The sequence below is a fragment of the Dermacentor silvarum genome, chromosome 6 (assembly GCF_013339745.2).
Source record: "Dermacentor silvarum isolate Dsil-2018 chromosome 6, BIME_Dsil_1.4, whole genome shotgun sequence".
In the NCBI taxonomy this organism is placed as follows: Eukaryota; Metazoa; Arthropoda; class Arachnida; order Ixodida; family Ixodidae; genus Dermacentor; species Dermacentor silvarum.
In genome coordinates, this window is record NC_051159.1 from 95875266 (window position 1) to 95895533 (window position 20268).

Here is a 20268-nt window from a genome sequence, read left to right on the forward strand (position 1 = left end):
TGTCAGGAGACGGAACGGGTACAGGCACGCCGTCTTTTGTTTAGAGCGACGGCCTATCCGGTGCCGTCCTCCGCCTGTTATCTTCGTCCACGCCAAGGCGCGGGAAACGCTTTCATCGACCAATTAATGCGAGCTCCGGTATAATCGATTATCGATTCCAGCTTCTGCGCTTCGGAAATCGGTAGCCTCCTCCCTCCCTGCGCCCTTTTGTGCCGGAATAGAAAGCTCACTCGGAGAGCGCGAGGTGACGGCGCGCGGGCTTCTTCAGGAAAGCCTGTGCGCGAAGTAGAAATAGTAGGGAAAAATAAAAAAATGGGACAGCATACGGCAGCACGAAACCTGATCGCTTTCTCTAGCGGTAGAGGGGTGGGGGGGTCTCGTCTTCTCCGGCTTCGACCCAACAAACTTGCGCGCTACCGGCAAGAAAGGAGCAGGACCTTTCTCCAAGAACGTCTACACAATCGCCGCACTTCCCTTAAAATGCAGCAGCTGGGGCGACCTTTTCTCTCATCACTTTCCGCTCGACGGTGCGTGGGGGCAACAAGAGAAAAGTCGGCCCAGCGTTCAAAGGAAGGAAGGCTATTCAAGCGCTCACCTCTCCTTCCCGTTACTCGTGTCGTAGCGCGGCGCCATAACGGGCCGGCTCTTGCAGGTTCGCGAAGCCTAGGTGAGCGGCTAGGTTAGACAAAAAAAAAAAGAGTGTGAGGGAAGCGCAGTACAAGAAGAGCGCATGGTCCCTGCAACAACTTCTTTTGCAAAGAAGAGGTGGGCTCGCCTTGGCGAGAAACGGAGAGAGAGGAAATAGAGCGCGACGCTTTAGGCAAAGAAACATTTCTGAAGCCTGTTACAAGAACGTTTCGTGCTTGCTCGCCAAGCGCTCTTGCCACTGCTATCGCGATTGTCGAGCCTTGGTAGCAGAAAAAAAAGGATGGAAGAAAAGAAAGTTATAGGCAGCGGCACTTGAGAATGCGCTCGCGAAAGAAAGCTCAATGCCACTGGTGTTCCTCTACAGGAAGCGCTGAAAAGAAATCGTGCGATCAAGAATGAAGAATATAAACTGCAGTTGCAACAGACGGTATCTAAAGGTGCGTGGCAAGAGATGGAATCCCTTTGGTTGAAACGAGATCGTACAGGGAACGTAAGATAGGCAGAAACAAAGGAATGGGGGTAAAGTGACTTTCTGCGCATCATTCTCAGTAAGGCGTTAAATTTAGATCACATAGAGATTCGGGCCATCTTTCAGCATTTAAATGATACTCTATGACGGAAACAGAAAGAGGAAGCTTGCCATTTCGGAGCTATAGCAGTGCAGTATATTGTGCAATATCGGCTTTGATAGGGACATTTTTCTTGTGCTGTTGCTGATGGCATTGAATAAGCGAATCGCATGGCACGCGAGTGCTGTCTAAATAACTGCTAGATAGATGAAATGTTGCGAAAGCGTTGAAAACTCCAACATCATGGTGTAAAAAAGGAAGGTGAGCCGACGGCGGCGCGAGGCGCGGCCACTTAGTGTGACTCTACGCACGCCGCTGCCGCAAGGGGCAGCACCTGTTCAGGGGGCCACTTTTTCGCTCGCTTTGCTGGCGCTTTTATGGGCACGCGCTGCAGAAGTGCTTTATTTCGATGAATATATGTCGTTAGCCTGCTTAAAACGACTCTACTTGGTTGGAGGAACGTCCCTTTATATTTCTGCCGACATTCCGATTGACTCCAACACGGCGAGCAGCGGTAAGCGCAGCGCGCCGTCTGCTCGAGCAGACGACGCGTCTCTCTCGTGTTCGAAATGACGGTATTTTGACTGTAAGTGGCATGAAACCTTCTACCTGCTCAGGATTTGGCGTCTAAATAACGAAAAATTGCATATCTTTGGGTATGGGTGTTTAAATGCTGGCGGAGGCCATAAATTATCCACTGTTGTGCCGCTTCTCCAAGGCCTCCTGAACACGTGCTGCCCCTAGTGGCGGCGCTCACTTCCGCTCACACGAAGTGGCCGCTCTCTCGCCCCAGCGCGGGCGCGCCGTCGGAACACCTATCTTCTTACACCGTGTCCAACATCTTCTAGCATCAGGGTTAACTCAAATGGCAGAGCAACCACCCCAAACATGCGCAGGTCCTTGGTTGAATCCCGCGATGAGGACGAATTTTTCGTCGACTCCAATGGTTTCTTTCTGAGAATGTCGCATGGGGTTTCGTATGTAGTTTCGATCTACTCCGTGTGGATGACAATTATGCACTTTCCTTTCACGCATATTTCTGTTCTACTTGCACTGCTATTGTGTGCTCCATGCTTAAGTGTTGGGATATACGAGACAATGTCTCGTTTCTATAGCTGAGACATTGCGCAAGATGTACGATATATCTTGCTGATTGCTGGTTACGGTTATAGCTCTCTATCGACGCGCTATGAAGTACCATGTTGATGTTGAAGAATTATCTGATAGAGTGTTCACGCGATTTTTGAGCCGAATGTTATCACGCGTAATTCACGTACATGCACATGTCAGTTTTTTTTTAAATATTGTTCAAGTTCAAACAAGCAATTCAAGAAGATACGACAAGTGATACACTTTGTATGACTGACACCTGTTTCATGCCTTCTGTATTGTCAAGGTGAAAGACATCGAAACCGTAACGCAGAAGAGAAACATAAAGGGGGAGAGAGGAAAAGAAAGAGCCGAAAATATACAACTAGCAGAGAAGGTCACAAGACGGGGCAAAGGCCGGTGCAAGGAACAGTGGCGCAGTTATAAGGGCATCAACTCGAGCGGAGGAAGCGTCAGGCATCGAACGAGGCCGATTCAATTTCCGGCTGGCGCGCGCTACGCCGACGCTAGCATGCCGTGCGCGCATGCATCCCGTCGGGGGAGTGACACGTGCTCGGCGGTTGCCGACGACCTCCGTATCGGGCCTCAATATCCCTGGCACGGAGTCTGCGGAGAAATGCAAAAAAAAGATGAGCACCTATATAGTCCAGAATGTACCGCCATAGTTCGTCTATACGCCCAACTCTCGTGATCCGCTTCTACATGCATGGCCGCACGAGCAACTGAATCGTTCTTTCCGTATTACACGGCGGGGCTGTCTTGTCTCTTTGGCGGGTACAGCATGGGGCGTATCGGGAACGGTCGCTGAGACGCAACTTGCATTTCTGTAGCAGCGAACTTCTTGCGATCACGCGTGGTAGCGCAGGCACTATGCAGCACGCTGTCATGGTTTAGGAACATACAGAAGTAAGGGCGGAGGAGAGAGGGGAGCGGTGCAATGCAAAAACCGTGTCGCGTAGTGCAGCTATGCGAAACCGGAAAGGGAGTGGTGCCTAGAAGTGTTGCCACTTAAGATTCCCGAGACGTCGATGGGAGGAAGAGACCAAGCTGTAAGTTACAGGCACATGAAACGGTGAATAGTTCAAGGAGAGTAGAAACTAGCAGCTTTCTTATTATTATTATTAAGTACAAGTACTTCGATTAGTAAGTAGAAGTAACTTCCCCTATGTTGTCCTTGGTGTCATTGTTTCTTGGCTTCTTATATGATTAATAAAAATCGGGCCCCTCGGTTCCGTTACTTCTCGTTCATTATATAGATAACGAGGGCTCGAATCCGGCAACATTGATGCCATCAGGTACCATATGTGGGTTTATTGCCCAGTTGCCATCACCCAAAAAGATCACGTGCTCGTGACGCCTGTGGCAGAAAGGATGTTTCACATCCGCCCTACGGTTTGTGAGTGGTGGCGCTGGCTAACACTCCCAGGGTTAGTTCTAGTTGTAAAACATAAATACCCCAGAAAGTGGATGGAAAAACAGCTCCGGGGTAGCTCAATGGTGAGAGCATCGCACGCGTAATGCGAAGACGTGGGTTCGTTCCCCACCTGCGGACAGTTGTTTTTTCATCCATTTTCATTTTCATTAATTTATCATTTCTTTAATTCGATTAGTAAGTACAAATAATTTCCCCTATGTTGTCCTTGGTGTCATTGTTTGTTGGCTTCTTATAATATGATATATCCTAACAATATACAAATTCTGGGCTAATAGGTGCCATAACCACGATCTGAATATGAGGCACGCCGCAGTGGCGGACACCGGATTAATTTTTACCACGTGGGTTTCTTAAGGATGTAGCCAATGCACGGTATTGCACAGTAACATGTAGCCATTACGCGGGCGTTTCTGCATTTCGTCCCCACTGAAATGCGGCCGCGGCAGCCGGGATTTTATCCCGTGATCTCGTGCATAGCCGCGCAAAGCCAAAGCCACTACGCCGCCACAACAGGTTTCTAGGTAAGTTGCTGCAAATTTTTTTTGAAACGGAACTTGTGTCATTTCTGGCCCATTTTAACATCAGTGAGGATAGCTGAAGGAGTAGAGAGAGAGAGAGAGAGATACGGTGCGTAGAGATACAGGGAAGTTAACCAGAGGTAATTCCGTTTGACTACCCTGCGCGGCGGAATGGGTTGGAGGAACAAACACGGAGAACGGTAGGAGAGAGAGAGAGAGATGTGAGAACAAAGTGACCACGTACAATCTCTCTTTACAGGCCGCAACGCTCATACACACATATTCGTTTTAATCACTGCTTCTTCGTGCCTGCTTACTTTTTTTGTCAACCTTCGATTAAGTCGAATATCATGATCAGTAATCTTTTCGAATACAAACAGCGTCCTGTGCAAATTGGTCAGGGCACTTACAGCATCTTTGATAAGCAATTGAATCGCGCGCTCTTTTGGCTATTGACAGTCAAAAATTTTGGACAGTGACCTAAAGAAATGCATCAGTCGTGTAGTCTCAGCACCTGTGTCAAATATTCCGAAGTTCTCTCTCTCTTGACGTGCAAAGAAAAATCGTTCAAAGCACGCCTTCTGTGGGTTGCCTCATACGAGTAGAATGCGGCAATAATCCTGTTTCATAGCATTTACACACTAAGGTCATCTAGAAGGTTGTGCATCAAGATTAATCTTCACACTTCACCGTGGAGTTAATAAATTTGCTGATTATATCAAAACTACATTAAGTGTCATAACTGCGTGAAACACGTTTCTTTTTCCAACATTGCGATCGCGCCACAAATAGCTCGTCCGACAAGCAGCACTCGTAATATTTCGTTTCCTTCACCAAAGAATATTACTTCTATTTCATGCAAAATTATCTATATTTGAAGCACTGACAAAAAATGAAGCGTCGTGATTTTCTCTCCTGTTACTTTCACGCTCGACTTATGTCACGCTCAGAAAAAAAAAAAACTTCTATGTAGCACGTATTGAGCAACATCAAGATGTATCCGGAGTTTCTCATGTTGCTCTACAATTTTCTCATTGACACATTTCATGTAATTACAATAATTGAGAAGCTGATTAGTTAATGAAGACTAATTACCTAATTAGGCAGTATGCAAAAAAAATAATCTGAGTATACTTCCAGGCGACGGCAAACAACATGGCCTTGCTTCTGTCCAGCTACGTAGCAGTTGCGTATCTTTTAAAGTTTGGCCCAAGTTAGGTGAAACACCCTGTATTTTGTCTATCACTGAACTATTTTCTTTTCATGCTAAGCAAGAAAGAAAAACGCCACATACTGCAATACCCAAGCGCCTGCCGGCGAAAAAAAAAAGCACGTATAATTGACAAAAGCGAGAATGAATTCGCCGAATGCTAGCTCTCGTTCAAATATTCACGGCGGTGGCGCCATCTGGTGGTCGTTCGGTGCATCACGAAGGCGGGGGCGTCGCTTGCGCAAAGCGCTCGTCTGTTATCCGTCTTTCCAGTTTGAACAATTTACCGTGCACGTTAGTGATAAACGTGACTCCGTATGTGGTTCCTATTTCCTTGTTTCTTTGTTTTTCTTTCGTAAAATTATTGCGATTGTGCTGATGCCATGGTGTCGGCGCAGCGTAGTTTGACGTCACCAGCCCTGTTCAACAACTCACTCCTGCTTGGTGCGTTCTGATTTTGTGCGTGTGTAAACGAGCACAAACGGAAATACCGCATGCACCGGGTGGGCGCGAATGCCTTGCCGACCGGCTTGTTCGCGCTCTCGAATACAACTAATTTATCAGGGGCGTATCACCAGAGCTGTTCCGGCGTTGGCCCACACGGACCCTACCGAGCTGCGAAGAGGGTACTGCGGACCGCAAATACAGGGTACACTGGTGCGATGAATATTTTACAGTTTGCGCAACTGCGATTGCGTATTCACAGCATTTCGTGGACTTCGCTGTTATGGCAGATTCGGTTCGAATGCTTACAGCGAAACGCTCGCTTTCAGCACAACTTTCGCATGGTTAATGTGTTCTGAGTCTTAAACTTCGCGACGAGAAAGGGTTTTGTAGAAGAGAACCGAGGAGAGGGAGAAGACACCAGAAAATGAAGCTTGTTTGCAGCGACCGTGTATGACTCGTGCGCGAACGACTGGGACTGCGATTGCGGCACCAAGAAGTGCGGAGATTAATAATGTGGTTGCTTGATGAGTCGTAGATCCGGTTTACATTCTTAATGGCTTAACCAGCTCCCGCTTGTTACACGAGCGTTCCATGATGTACGCTCGCGGTAACATTCCGTTATTCATTAGATGAAAGCCTCGGTGAAAGCGGGGAGATATGTTGGGGAGGAGTCGAGCCCGATGCATTCACAAGACCACAGAACGTGAAACGTGCTACAACGTTGTTAGTTCCTATAAGAGTCTAAAGCGTCCAATGCCTTGATTTAAAGTTGCATTATTTGCAATAATACACTATCTTGTCTTCTTTGCTTGCGCATATGTATATAAAAAACAACTGTTTGGATGTTTTGATACGACAAGCGCATGTTACGCTATGGAGCTACGTGTCTATTGTAGAAATAGAAACACGGAAGATGCGTCTGTGTCTGCGTTAGGCAAGGCAATTACTTCAATTTTGTTTTCCAACACATCCCGACAACACGTAGCGCAGAAATGCATGCAGACGGACATAAAGATTAACGACAGACAATCTCTAGTTGTCTCCTGTTCTGTCCGTCTGTACGTTTCTGTTTTGTCGTGATGATTTAGAAAATTTACAAGACATAATTCCCACTCGTTGCCTACGCAAAGGACTAAAGTGTGTTTGTGTCTTTTTATGTAGATATTTGTAGATTCGTCAGCCGCCTCATCTCAAAAATGGCAACTTATGTGCGTGTTTTCGAACTCTCTTGTCATTACGGTGGAGTTTGTATCTTGGTGTTATTTTACTCTTTCCTCCGACGTCATTTCCTCTTGCGCGGAACTTCGCAAATGTTTGTGGTATTTAACTGTCTCAATGTTTTCGTTCTTTTTTTTTTTTTTTTGATTGCACTACCAAGAGGAGTAGCCGGTGCCAATAATGGCGCCAACCTCTCCTAGAATCACATGTCCATAAAAATCGAAAAAAAAAAGAAACGTACGTACTCCTAAAGCCCAATGAAAGTATTGTACATTCCCGGCGAACGATGCAATACAAGTCCCATATAGTTTCTTCGAGATCATTATCGTTGTACTGCTCTCGCAAACATTGATCTATATACATATATCAAGTTTATTTAGATATGGACCCATCTGTAGCTTTATACGATGGCTTTTTTTTTCAAGCATTTGTAGCAAATCAGTCATGAAAATATCTCGCATAATTTATGCCTAGTTCCGAATAGGCGAAGTTGTGGGATGACGGGCTAATTTCGTAAAAAATATGCGTCTTGGGAAAAATCTCGCATACATTATGCGTTCATCCGAATACTAAACGTTACGGGATGAAGCGCCAATTCTGTAAGAAATGTGCATCTAAATAAACATCTCACGTAATAAATGCGTTGATCCTAAATAAAAAAAGAATATCGGTGGTCACGCACGAACCAGTTTATTCAATGAAATAAAATTGTTTTATGGTTAAATAGAAGCTGTAATTGTACATCATGAGTGTGTTGAAGTAGAATTCTCAACGGCATATTGCTTAAAACAGAAGTTTAGGATTGTTATGCATGCAACGATGTAAAGCTAGATCATAAAAAATGACCAGACGAGCGTTTTTGTTTCAATGAATTAGATCAGCAGGCTAGTTGTGCTGCTTTCAACAAAAGTTCTTGCAATAGAGATTCCACGAAAAAACTTAATTTTTTTTCGTACCCTAAGCTTGCCACCACAAAAGAAGCTCACAGACCTGCTCCTGCAGGTCTGTGAGCTTCTTCGTATTCCCAAGTAAAACACTTATTTCGTATTCCCAAGTAAAACACTTAATATATAGGCGTCTATGACGCCCGTGAGAAACTAGTTTATTCCGCTAAGAAGTTTAATGATGTGCGAATGAAGCCTGGATGACACTTGTGTTGCAAAATACTATCCGTACAGCTTTATAACGTTTAACAGAACGAAATAAGGATATAACACTTCCTTTTGTTCAGGAAGACGTTGTGAAGACAAATGGCTAGCTCTCATATAGCCCCAGGTTGGTGAAGTGTCATTGTAAAGGTTGAAACATTGTCTCAATTTACCTACTTCACTTGCTAAAAGAGACACCGCAAGGCCAAAAAGGTCGAGACAATTTCACCCCACGCTGTCTATAATAAATATAGGTTCAATTCATGCGGTTCTGATCATTTATATATATTGATTGATCACTGATATATATATATATATTTTTTTCATTTAGGGGTAACATTGTTGTCAAAATAAAGTAATTAGTTGTGTTTTCAGCGTTCGAGCATTGAGAACAAGCGAAATATTGCTCAGCCGCTTGACGTCCTTCAATGTGTAATGGAAGAGTAAGCGTGACCCACTTATGGGAGCGCAATAAACTCCCGGCCACGGCGGCCGCATTTCGATAGGGGCGAAATGCAAAAACACCCGTGTACCGCGCATTGGGCGCACGGTAAAGAACCCCAGGTGGTTAAAATTAACCCGCAGTCCCCCACTACGACATGCCTCATTATGACATCGTGATTTTGTCACGTCAGACCCCAGAATGTCCTTTTTTTTTCTTCTTTTTGCCCACTTATGGGAGTCATCTGGCATGCCAAACACAGACCAAGAGAGAGAGAGAGAGGAACGTGGTGGGAAAGGCAGGGAGGTTAACCGGAAAAGATTCTGGTTTGCTACCCTGCACTGGGGGAAGGGGAAGGGGAAATGAAAGGTGGAAAGAATAGGGAAGAGAAAAAGCAGTCACGAAAAAAAATCAAGGAATTAAAAAAAGAGAAAAAAAAGAAAAGGAGGAGGTTGGAAACGTCTGTGAGAACTATAGTCTGTCAGATAGTCCACTCGATCGCAAAAACTTCAAGAGTGCCTTGACTGACTTATTGTGTGACGACTGTATAGGCCGGCGTTCCAGGACTGTCTGCTCCGAAAGCGGCCGGTCGTCAAGACGTGCCAGCGCGGTCGCGAATGACTGCCTATGTGCGCTGTATTGGGGACAGTGACAAAGTACGTGCTCGATTGTTTCCTCGTCGCCGCAGTGGTCACACGCAGCACTATCCTCCCATCTAATGCGGAAAGCAAACGACTTTGTAAATGCGACACCAAGTCACAATCGGCAAAGTACTGTTGTTTCGGGTCGGGATAGTCCAGGTGGAGGTCGAAGTCGAAGACACGGGTCCAGTCGATGCAGACGTGTGTGTTGCAAACTAGGTGTGTTCCACAACGATTGTGTGGCATCGTTTGCAAGCACTCGAAGTTTCGCTGCTGCATCTGTTCGTGACAGCGGGATTGGTTCCTGTGCGCCGTCTTCATGAGCAGACACAGACCAAAATAAACAATATTCGCAGTAGTAACACCTGACCAACCTTACAGCTTTCAGCGTGTGCATGTTTCTCTGGAAAATGTCTGCTGTTCTATCGGTACTTCCGGGCTATGGCACCACCTTCATTTCTCAATTACGATGTCGCTTGATCTTTCTAATAATATACATATATTAATAACGCTATTTCCGTATTGTTAGCACAAGTCCAAAAACAGATCCAAATACCTACGAGGGTAGAAATACTGTTTTCCCGGTGACGTTTTAGCTTTTGCTACTGAGACGAAGGCCATCTTCCAACAGAATCAACGCAAAACGCCCTGAAATTGACGCATAAATTTAATGTTAGGGGACGCTTTGCGCATGTAAGCACGCCCTACACCGTTTCATTTCATTTATTTTCTCTCAGGGCCAAGGCAAAATTGATGGTGCCACAAATGTCAGGAGGTCACCGTCATTACCCTAAGTGGTCGCAAGTGACCGAGCAGCGAAGGTTGAAAGTCAACTCGAGAGGAGAATATAATCGTCGCATAGTCATTTGATTATGACGCGGATGGCCGGTTGTGCATAAAACAAGTTACCACTTACGAATCAGCCATTGCACAGCTTATGCAAGTACAGCTCAAGATAAAATGCATCACGCAAAAACAAGAACAATAAATAGAATATTAATCTTAAATATATGTACATATTCATCATTGGAGATTACGACTTTTGAGCACGAATATAAACCTAGTTAAAAAGAAGACACGTGAGCATAGGTTAGATAAAGTATAGTTAGAAATGAGGCAGATGGGTCGGAAACATTTGTTTTCTATTACTTCCTTTCACATCCTAATTGGTTAGCACGCTATGAGTGATCAAAGTTACTCTAAGAAAACAACTGCTTACGTACACGGAAAACATAAAAAATAACCAACTAGTGCATGGCGTAAAGTCACTCTCAAGGAAGAGCTGGAAAAGCGAAATAGAATTCAGACGCCAGCACTCTGTCATTACTTTGAGACTAGGTTGCAAGAAACAAAATAAATGCTGTACGCCACATAATGTTCTCCTTGCAATGTCTGGAGACGGCCTTGTTCCATGAACGGTGCCTAAAGCAGGAGCAATATTGCTCTAAGCTTGACGCTAATTTCTATCCTCTGCTAATCATAAAGATTGGAGCTTAAGACCACATGTGAAATGTCGTCATCTGGTTCACCGCAAGCGCATGATGCTGATTCAGGGCTCACTAATTTATGCAGGAAGTGGATCATGAAGGCCACACCTGACGGGAGTACAAGTTGATGAAACAAGTTCTTCACGTCGCTGGGTAAGTTAACAGAAAGTCTGAATTCTGGTTCCGGCTCTACTGCTTGCCAAAGCGGTCTTTTTCGACAATAAATAATCACTCCTCTACTCACTCAGAGTCACGGTAATTTACCGTTGCTACAACTGCAGCGAGGTTTGATTACAGAGTTGGGAATCGATTTATAACGAAGCACGTAGGCGGCTCATCACTGTACCGTTTCCCCCAGGAGGTGTGCACTGTGTAACAACAAAAGGGATATTCGTACTTTTTTATGTGGGTGTAGCAATTTTTATTCTCCATCTTCAACTCTATTCTCGTGATAATATCACACTCGCACAATCGTGCACCTTCACTGATTTTGAGGACAAACGGAGTGCACGCGCTTCGTCGCGGTGTGCAACATCTCTCAAAGAAGGAGTAAAAATGTGGTATAGCCAGTGTGAGCAAACGTAATTAGCTACGGCTTATATCTCTCTCCGCGCGTCTCCTGTTATGCCCCGAATAGTGTTTTTTTTCTTCTTTTTTTTTACCCCATCCCTGTATGTTCTTTCTGTTTCATAGAAAAATAAAGAGAGAGAGAAAACAAAAGAGTGTGCGTTTTGTAAGCCGCGCCGGATGATTTCCGCGTCGGCCGAGTGAAGTGAGCGCAGTGGCGCGCAACAAGGCGTGGAATACGTGCCACGGCGTAGTGTACTCGCTCTACACACTGCGATAAGAAAAAGAAAAAAAAAGGAGGAATGTGGGGAAAAAAATGTAGGGAGTGGTAAGGCGACAGTTTAGGCGAGAGACGGGAAGACATCCTAATCCTTCACGGGAAGCGTCGTTTCGCCCCGAGCGATAGCCCCGGGGTGCGCACGGCGCGCTGCGGGACCGAAGAATCCGTCTTAACCTTCGACGTCGTGACGGACAGCCGGGAACGCGGCGCGAAAGCTGCGCGTCTTTCAAGTCATTTCGGCCGTGATCGATGGACCGGAATCGCGTGCGAAGGCAAGCGCGGCGCACCGAACACTTTGCTCCGGGGCGGCGACCGCGCGCGCTCCAGGCGAGTAGAGGATATATGGAGGGAGAGGAAGGTGCGTATCGCAAGGTGGGGGCCTCGCCCTTGCGTCCTTCGCGTTGCTCTTCGTGCTTCTTTCCGCTCGTGTCTTCCATTTTTGCTAACGCTCTTTTTCGATGTTCCCTGCCCGCGCTATTTGCCCAAGGCCTCCCTGAAACCGCACGGCACGCCAGGGACCGCAGACGAAGTAGCGATGTTTGCGTAGTACATCGAGGGCGCGTTAGGGCTTCTATAGACTTAACTGCGATCGATGCTGTTGTGTCTGGCAGCCGGAGTAAGCGGCACTATGCAACCGGTATGCAGTATATCATCCCGCGCTTTGCCCAGAAATCACTGCTCGGAGCAACTGTTTACATGCACGAGTACCGAGGAAGTGGAAGCTCGCACTTACTTAGAATGGGGAATCGAGTACAGAGACGAATAATGAATGAAACACATAGCCCTTTCACGAGTTATACATTACGTAGAATAAACATGGAGCGCCGAAGGCATTTGGGAAGACTGATTCAAATCGGCTACCACATGCCGTTTTCCCACTGTAGTGTTGTCCGGCGTGTAAGCATGCATCTTGCGCACGGTGACTTTGACATCATGATCGGGAAATTATCAGGACACATTTTGTTCTCTGCTTTGGATGAATAATTTTATCTCTCTATCACAATGCCAAAATCTCGAAGCACCTTATAGTGTTTGTTCTCATACGCTCCGAAAGTGTTTCCATATGAATGTGTACTTTTCCTGTGGCACCATTTGTCACCGAGATAACTTTGGCAATGTGTTCCCTCCAGGTAGCAAAAAAAAGGTAAGTATTTACAGCAAATATCGCAGTTCCCCCTTTATTCCACTTTGATTTTTAAATATTAAGGATTCCGGAAAGCAGGGATATTTGATTTTTTTTTCTTTCACTCATGCGCGTTTGTTCAACGAGGATCATTTTTCGCGTTTTTGTCACGTGCGTATGAACTGAATCTGTTCCGCCTTATAACCTCCGCTAGTTCACGCTCATTATTTTGAAAGGTGTTATTGATGCGCCCCGCTTTCATTAATCAAGTTGTTCGTGGTTGCGCCAAAATTTCATTCCCAGCTGCTCATTAACGTGCCGCCCCGGCGACACTGTCTCTTGCAGCTTTCTCTTTCTTTCTTCTTTCTTTCCTTCTCTCTTATTCATTCGCGTTGGTAAATTACTGTGCAACATGCAAGAAAAATGAGGGCAGCAATATTTTTACACATTGTAATTAAAGTAGTGGAGTGCCCATTCTCTGCACAAAATCGATTGACTTCGTGCCAGGCTCTTTTTGGTCTTTGTGATGCCTAATTCTCGGCTCGAGTGCCTTTGCTAAACGCCTGGACTCGAAGTTGCCTTCACTATGACCTCCCGTCTCTCGTGTTGTTAGAGTGAACAAAGTGCTTCTTTTTTTTCCGCCCCCCCCTCCCCCCCCCCCCCGCCCCCCTTCCTCCTTGTCAAGTGCACAATCATTAATACTTGCCGCGCGCTAGTGCGAATCCTAGATAAGTCATGTTGAAACAGCTTTCACGCAAGACCGGAGTGTCATAGGTAAAAGTAATAGCACACAAAAATTCTTCAAGTAGTGCACCTCACTTTGCACGTATTTCTAGCTATACAACTAAGTCAGTTTTAAAGCAAAACAAAAAAAATGCTTAGACCCGTTCTTGAAGTTTCTTGGTGCTTAGCTTGTTGCCAAAGTTTCCTAATCGGCATTTGAGGCTGTGTTTGCTGGGCTTTATGATGCTGTGTAAGTGCCGACTGTTCCATGTGTAGCAATGTGCAAGATGCATGACGCTTTCATTACTGTTACCGTATATGCACTCCCGTTGGCACACCAGTTCAAAGTCTGTCTTCCACCTAGCCTATCAGAAACACGTGATCTAAAGGGACACGTAGCTCCAGTAGAGGGAAGACAAGCAGGAAAACTCCTCCAACACTTTCAGCAGAGTGCTGCCTTCAATGTTAGCGACAAAGCACCAGCAGAATACGTTCTGTTCGTGGTACTTTGTCGTTCTGGGCCGGTATTTTGTAGCGATTTCTTATGACTTATTCTATACTAGTCTTATCATCCACCGCTCACGACCGGCTGATCCCGTTGATAGCGCGAGGGGACCGTCGCTCTGACCACTGCCAAAGCGCTATAAGTGCGAAAAGGCATTATCCCCGGAAAGGCATCGCTACAAAATACCGGCCCTGTACAGGTGTCGTGGCTTTACTGGTTTTGCTTTCGTTCACGCTGTGCCAGTTCCGGCAAGTTAAGATTTGAGATAAAAGGCGTGTGAAGCGGCAAAACTTGATTTAGACGCTTGCGAACACAACTAAAAAAAAAAAACATTCTGTCGAAGACGAAAAAAAGAAAGAAACAGGCCGACGTTGCGTGGTGAAAACCATATCACAAACTGCGCACCCGGAAGATATGAAAATTATGGAGGCGTCTTTTCAAAAGCGCGAGCCGTGAAATGTGACCGACGCTGGCTCTTCTAGCGACGACGGAATATTTCGAGGCCATGATCCGGTATCTCGAGCTTTAGCATACCCTCGAGCTATTTCAGGAATGGTACACTTTCTGGAGTGCGACTCTTTTCGTCAGGGCCGGTTAGTACTTTCAGTGGTTTACAGTCGTATCGGAGCTGTGTCCACACAGAGGCGTCTGCCCATCACGCTCGCACAGACTTGCAGTATGGAGGGTGATTAGTGCTTCCCCAACACTAGTGGTATTAGTGGCTTGATGTGAAAGACCTCAAAGAAGGCAAGCAATGAAATACGAGGGAGTAAGAGATGAAGAACATTGGCAATGGTAAAGCAGCGAGTAAGACATGGCCGAAAGAAAGACGTCAGGCAAACACGGCGCATGCGTGTGTCTTACGTCTTCCTCTCGTTGCAGTCTTTTGCGCTGCTATACTATTACTAATGTCGAACCAGCCAGCACAAACTTCAATCCTGGTCACGAATATGGGCTTTTTATTTTTGTTAGGTATCCGTGCTATCTATTGATTACTGCCTGTTTTTTTTTTTTTTTTGGCCTACTGTCCATGGATGTGGCATCGTTATGCCGGTCTCATGCCTTTTTCTGCACCTGGACGGATTCGATGTTCGCTTAGCGCATGTAAAGAAGAAAGACACACATTTCATCGCCAACGCCCCACGAGAGTTGGTTAGAGTCCATCTTGTACGTCGGTTCTTGCTAAGCCCATCGCGCCATTATAGCACGCTCCAATAAACACCTTAACACGAACACTAATTTGGTCATTCCCCGACTGGCATACTGGACATTCTTCTTTGAAGTTGTTTCGTGATAATTAAGTCCCACTATAGAAAAGTGAGAAAAAAAAATGGAGCATATGCGCATTTTAGCCGCTCTGCCAGCCAACGTCAAACATGGGCCTTGGATGGTTTGATATTTGGCTGAATATCTCAACTTCGATTAGCGAACCGCTACAAAAACAAGATTCAAGACACTACCAGAAAATGTGCTAAAATATAACACGTATGTATATTTAGAAATCGGAGAGAATAAGAGATAGTCAGATAATCGAAAAAACAGAAAGTGATCTTAAAATGCTTAATGAAGGAGATGATTTAAACTCGCCGTCCTCGCCAAGAAAACGTGTTTCCGTCAATCATGATTTTCATAAATGATTTGCTGCGTTCGCTTGCACGCGGAAGTGGTCACAGTCATTTCTGCGAGGCCGGAGAGCCTTCCGTGGAATGCTATTAGTAATGCCCGCGGTCAGTGACCTGAATATAGTATGATTCTGGCTGCTCCCGCTCGCGACTGCTGCGAAAGTCGCACTAGCGGGGAGTGGCACAATTCATTTATTTATTTATTTTCTTGTCATGTGCACAAATTCTCTGCTTGCACTGAAATTGAGAAACAAAGAAGGCGTCCCTTCAGAGCGCGCTTAAGTAACGGCACCGACTTGTTCTTCAGAAAAATAAAATCAATCCACGGTCCCTTGCTCGGAAAGATGAAAATAACTTAATCGGCATGCCTCGAGCAAACAGCGGTGGCACTATTTTCTTCCCAATGAGAGAATGCAACATCATTGTGGAATTCTTCCTGCAAATGACCGTTTACATCCTACACACTTTTCGGGTACGATTTAATGAGTGACAAATTTCGTATTCATGTCTGGTGAGATTAACCGGCGTTGCAACGTCATCCGTCGATTATAGTGCGCAGAACATCGTTCAGAACGCTAAACGTTCGGACAGCATTTGTTACCCGCGTGTTTTTCCTCTGTTCAAATACGAGCGCCAGATTCAGTCAATGTATTTTCAGCCCTGATTATACAGCTACGCAGTAGAAGCTAAATGATGGCGTGTGTTGTATAGAGTATCCAGACGTATTTAATAACGACATAACTGAAATTTGTAGCAGCCCAGAGCCAGGGTTCACGCACGCTCGTGGCCAGCTTTCCCGCACCAACGTGGAGCGCTTCATTGCGATCATTTGCGCACCTCTGAAACGCACCATCAAAACATCTTTACTTAGATGCTGTAACGATTGAAGGAGAGAGGATAAGTTAAAGATTACTGTTAAAGAACTGAGCTTGACAAACTGTGCGGTTTTCGAAGTTACTGCCTCTTCTTGCCGGTTTTTGATGTTTCTACACTAGCTCTCCGGACAGCATTCAATCAGCTGGACTCTAGACCGTTTTCGGAAATGAAGCTCATTGGACCATGGTCGTGCGCGTCTATGGTACAGAAATCCACGAAAGCGTTATTGCTGTACCTCAAGTCGACAGGTCTTGGCGACCGTTTGTAGACTCGGTGCACACGTTCCCCCACTGTAGGGTGGCAAACCGGACGTGCGTCTGGTTAATTTCCCTGCCTTTCCTCGCTTCTGTTTGTGTCTCTCTATATGCTAGCTGAAGTTAGGAAATTTGCAGGCGCAAGTTGGAATACGCTAGCGCAAGACAGGGGTAATTGGAGATCGCAGGGAGAGGCCTTCGTCCTGCACTGGACATAAAATATAGGCTGATGATGATGATGATATACTAGCTGCCTAATGTTATTGTCGTTATTTAACGTCAGAGCGGAAACTTCTGGCCGTTCTCGTGGGTTTCTAAATTTATCTACGATTCTCTCACTTCAAGATACTACAAAGATAATCTTTTTCCAATATTGAGACGTCGCACCGGCCGTTGCACATGCTTCTTCTAGGTACGGCCGGTACATTCTCTTCAATCTTTCTTGTCGGAGGCATAATTGCTTCTATTCTGACGCTTTTTCGCTGCGGTATATGCTATCATTTTCAGGCTTGTTCACACTAACAGAGCCTTTTACGTAGAAAGCAGAGTGGCTCGAGATTTAAATAAGAGCCCTTCAAGGAAGCGAGCATAACATCTTTGAACTCAACATAACTTCTGGTTCATTTCGTGCAGACAGCGTTGGTAGCCGAAGCAGTGCGATTAATTCTCCGCGCGCCATCTTTGCTGCGGACTGATTGCGTCTATACAGATTTATGCATCAGTGACTCTTTGTTGTACGCCAATTGTGTTCGCAAATAATAGCTACTTCCTGTTTGTCTTCGTAGTCTTTTCACAAAGAGAGACTTTCAGGTGCGGGTGATTGCCATTTTCTTCACATTGAGGCGTTTAAGCATCTGTTCGCTTAGTTCTAATTGAGTTCGTCCGCCAATTATCAGGAAGGTTATACATCAATGCATAATCAGCGGCGCATGAGCAACGAATGCGTCGATTACAACGTGAAGTCACAAAATCGAAGGCATTCACTGATGAATGTCAGATGAAGATGGTGTTTGGTTAGGTTAAAAGTAAATGATAGAAATATGTTGCATTACACGTTCTAGTTTCAGTTCATATATAGCATGGCATGCTCCTGTCGTTCATGTAAACGCTTTAATTTTTTTCCTCTCTCTCCTACACACATATCTGTAATTTTGCGCACAGTTTAATTACATGTCCACATATCGAAACACAAACGGGAACATGATCTCACAAATTATACATACGACACATACCTTTACACCCAACTTTATGGTTAGGAAATGATTCGATTGTGCCCCTGACGGAAGTCCTCAACCATTTAGACGAGACGTGCTTCTTAATAAGCTTTAGGAGAATGCAGCTTTTGGTCCTTTAACAATTAATTTTTTAACACCCCGTGGCTGGCGAAGCTTACTCTAAGCTGTTATTGCACCACTGCACCCAATTTAGCTAACACCTACTAAGTAACACCTTCCGTTGGTGCTCGTATCGCCGTGGGGCAAGCAAATACCCGGGAAGTACAACATCACGGCGAATGACCGGCACGTTTTCTTTAAACTTAATATGACACGTTTGTTCCGCATATAGAACGCCTTGCCACATGTCTATATTTTTCAATTTTCTTATTTAAAGGAGCAGTGCATAAAAGGAACAAGTCGTTAAAACTACGGCCATCTACGAATGCTCTGAAAGCGTGACTTGGAAATTTGTAACGGTTTCCGATTCCTCGTGATGGCTGTACAAATATATTAAGCTCTCTATTCACGTGTCCTCGTTTCGCTTGCCATCATTTCATTCTGTATTGGCGCTGACGTCCTGAAAGTGTCTGGTGCATTCTTTATTGGTAATTCTATCTGGCATGGCTTAACAACGAAAATAAGATAAAATATATGTATATCTCTTTCTTCGTGGTCTCTTTCTCCATTGTCTCTTTCTCTTTTGCGATGCGGGCTTAATGCCCTTTTCATGACCATCTATTTGCCAGTGTTCCGCAAGCGCAGAGACAACTCTAAGAATAGCTCACGCCGCACTTTCTTACGTAAGGATTCAAAGGTAAAATTTTATTTTGTGCTGAAGAAAGTGGCCCGTAAGACTACAGTACTCTCTCACAATATAGAGAAGCATTAGAGCGGAAGTGCTTATAAAAAGTTTACTTGTAATTGAAGGAAAGATAAACAATAATCTTTCCAATACCTTCGATGGAAGTTCCTGGTTAGCCGGAGGAAGTCTGAGTGCGCAGACTGACTAGAAATCACTTCGGAGTTTCCGGGGAAATAAAGCGCGCGTGATCAAAAGAGAATAAAGCTCAGTGAAGGTAGTCTCCTTTCGACTAAACGCCTGTTTCGGTAACCTGGTTTTATTGTTCTTGTTCAATGTGAGATCCTTGTGCTTTCTTATATTCTAGTAGATAAAATAAACTAGCAATAACATTGGGGCTCTCTCTCTTCTCGTAGCCTTAATCCGAAATTAAGTGCGCGAAACTTGCAAGGCTACGAATTTGAGCGGCCTAATTATAGTGTAATGCGAACTCGCCCATTCTCACACTTTGCTTCCCTAATTGTAGCGATGCATTCATGTAGCATTAAACAATTTTATGCGTAGCATAGTTACCAGAGCTGCCTCATTATCACACGTAGTATTAAGCATACGTGTACTTTTTTTTTCTTTTTTGGCCGCTCAAAAAAAAAAATTTCTGATGGACAGTTCTTTCTTTTTTTTTGTGTTACGATTACAGGGCACTGGATTTTGAACACCAGAGCAACGTTCTCTGTGAGCATTTTCGTTATGTTATAATTACACGAAACACTTTAAGCCCTGCTCCTATGAAGGTATCTATGCGTGGCGCAATTCTTATCCTCGCCGATCAGTGCCTTATAGGACTTCACGTGGGGACGCCAAACAGATGGTTACCGCTTGAGGATCGCAGAACTTACATTCTGTCGCAAAAGTGTAAGTTTCAACGCTCTCACCGCGACTCTCGGTGACAGTAATTTTGCTTTAACCTTGCAGTCAAGGGTAAGAGTGCTACCGGGCGCCTACTCTTGACCGTAATTTTGTTCCCAACTGAGACCGGTGAGCGCAGCTCCAGTGTACCTGAGCTTGCGTGTTATAACGAAGAAAGTAGCTCATGGGTTTTACACTTTACACAGAGCTGTGCATGAGGACGAACAACACAAAAAGTGAAAGAAACCAAGCAAACTAAACTTTCTTGTATATTCGGCCCGCTGCATTGAATCTACAGGTGCATTGCACTGGATACCCATAAGAAACTTTGCTGCCAGAGGTATGACCCCTTCAGTCAGCTAAGAGGCTCGAGCGCTTGTTTATTTTTTTTTTCCTTTCCTTTTTTCAGTGTGCACCCCCTATAGAGAGTACACTTGCTCGAGCCTCCCAAATAAATTTGTCCCCGGAATCCCTAAACTCTTCTGCCAGATCTCAATGTACACCTAACCTATCCACATGACTT

At 45.1% G+C, this 20268-nt stretch overlaps 1 protein-coding gene across 1 annotated transcript in view; it reads right to left on the reverse strand.

Annotated features, from left to right (window-relative positions):
* The window catches only part of LOC119455714 (uncharacterized), a 65145-nt gene that overhangs the window by 44315 nt on the left and 562 nt on the right, over positions 1-20268 (reverse strand). The gene's annotated exons all lie outside the window — the stretch shown is intronic.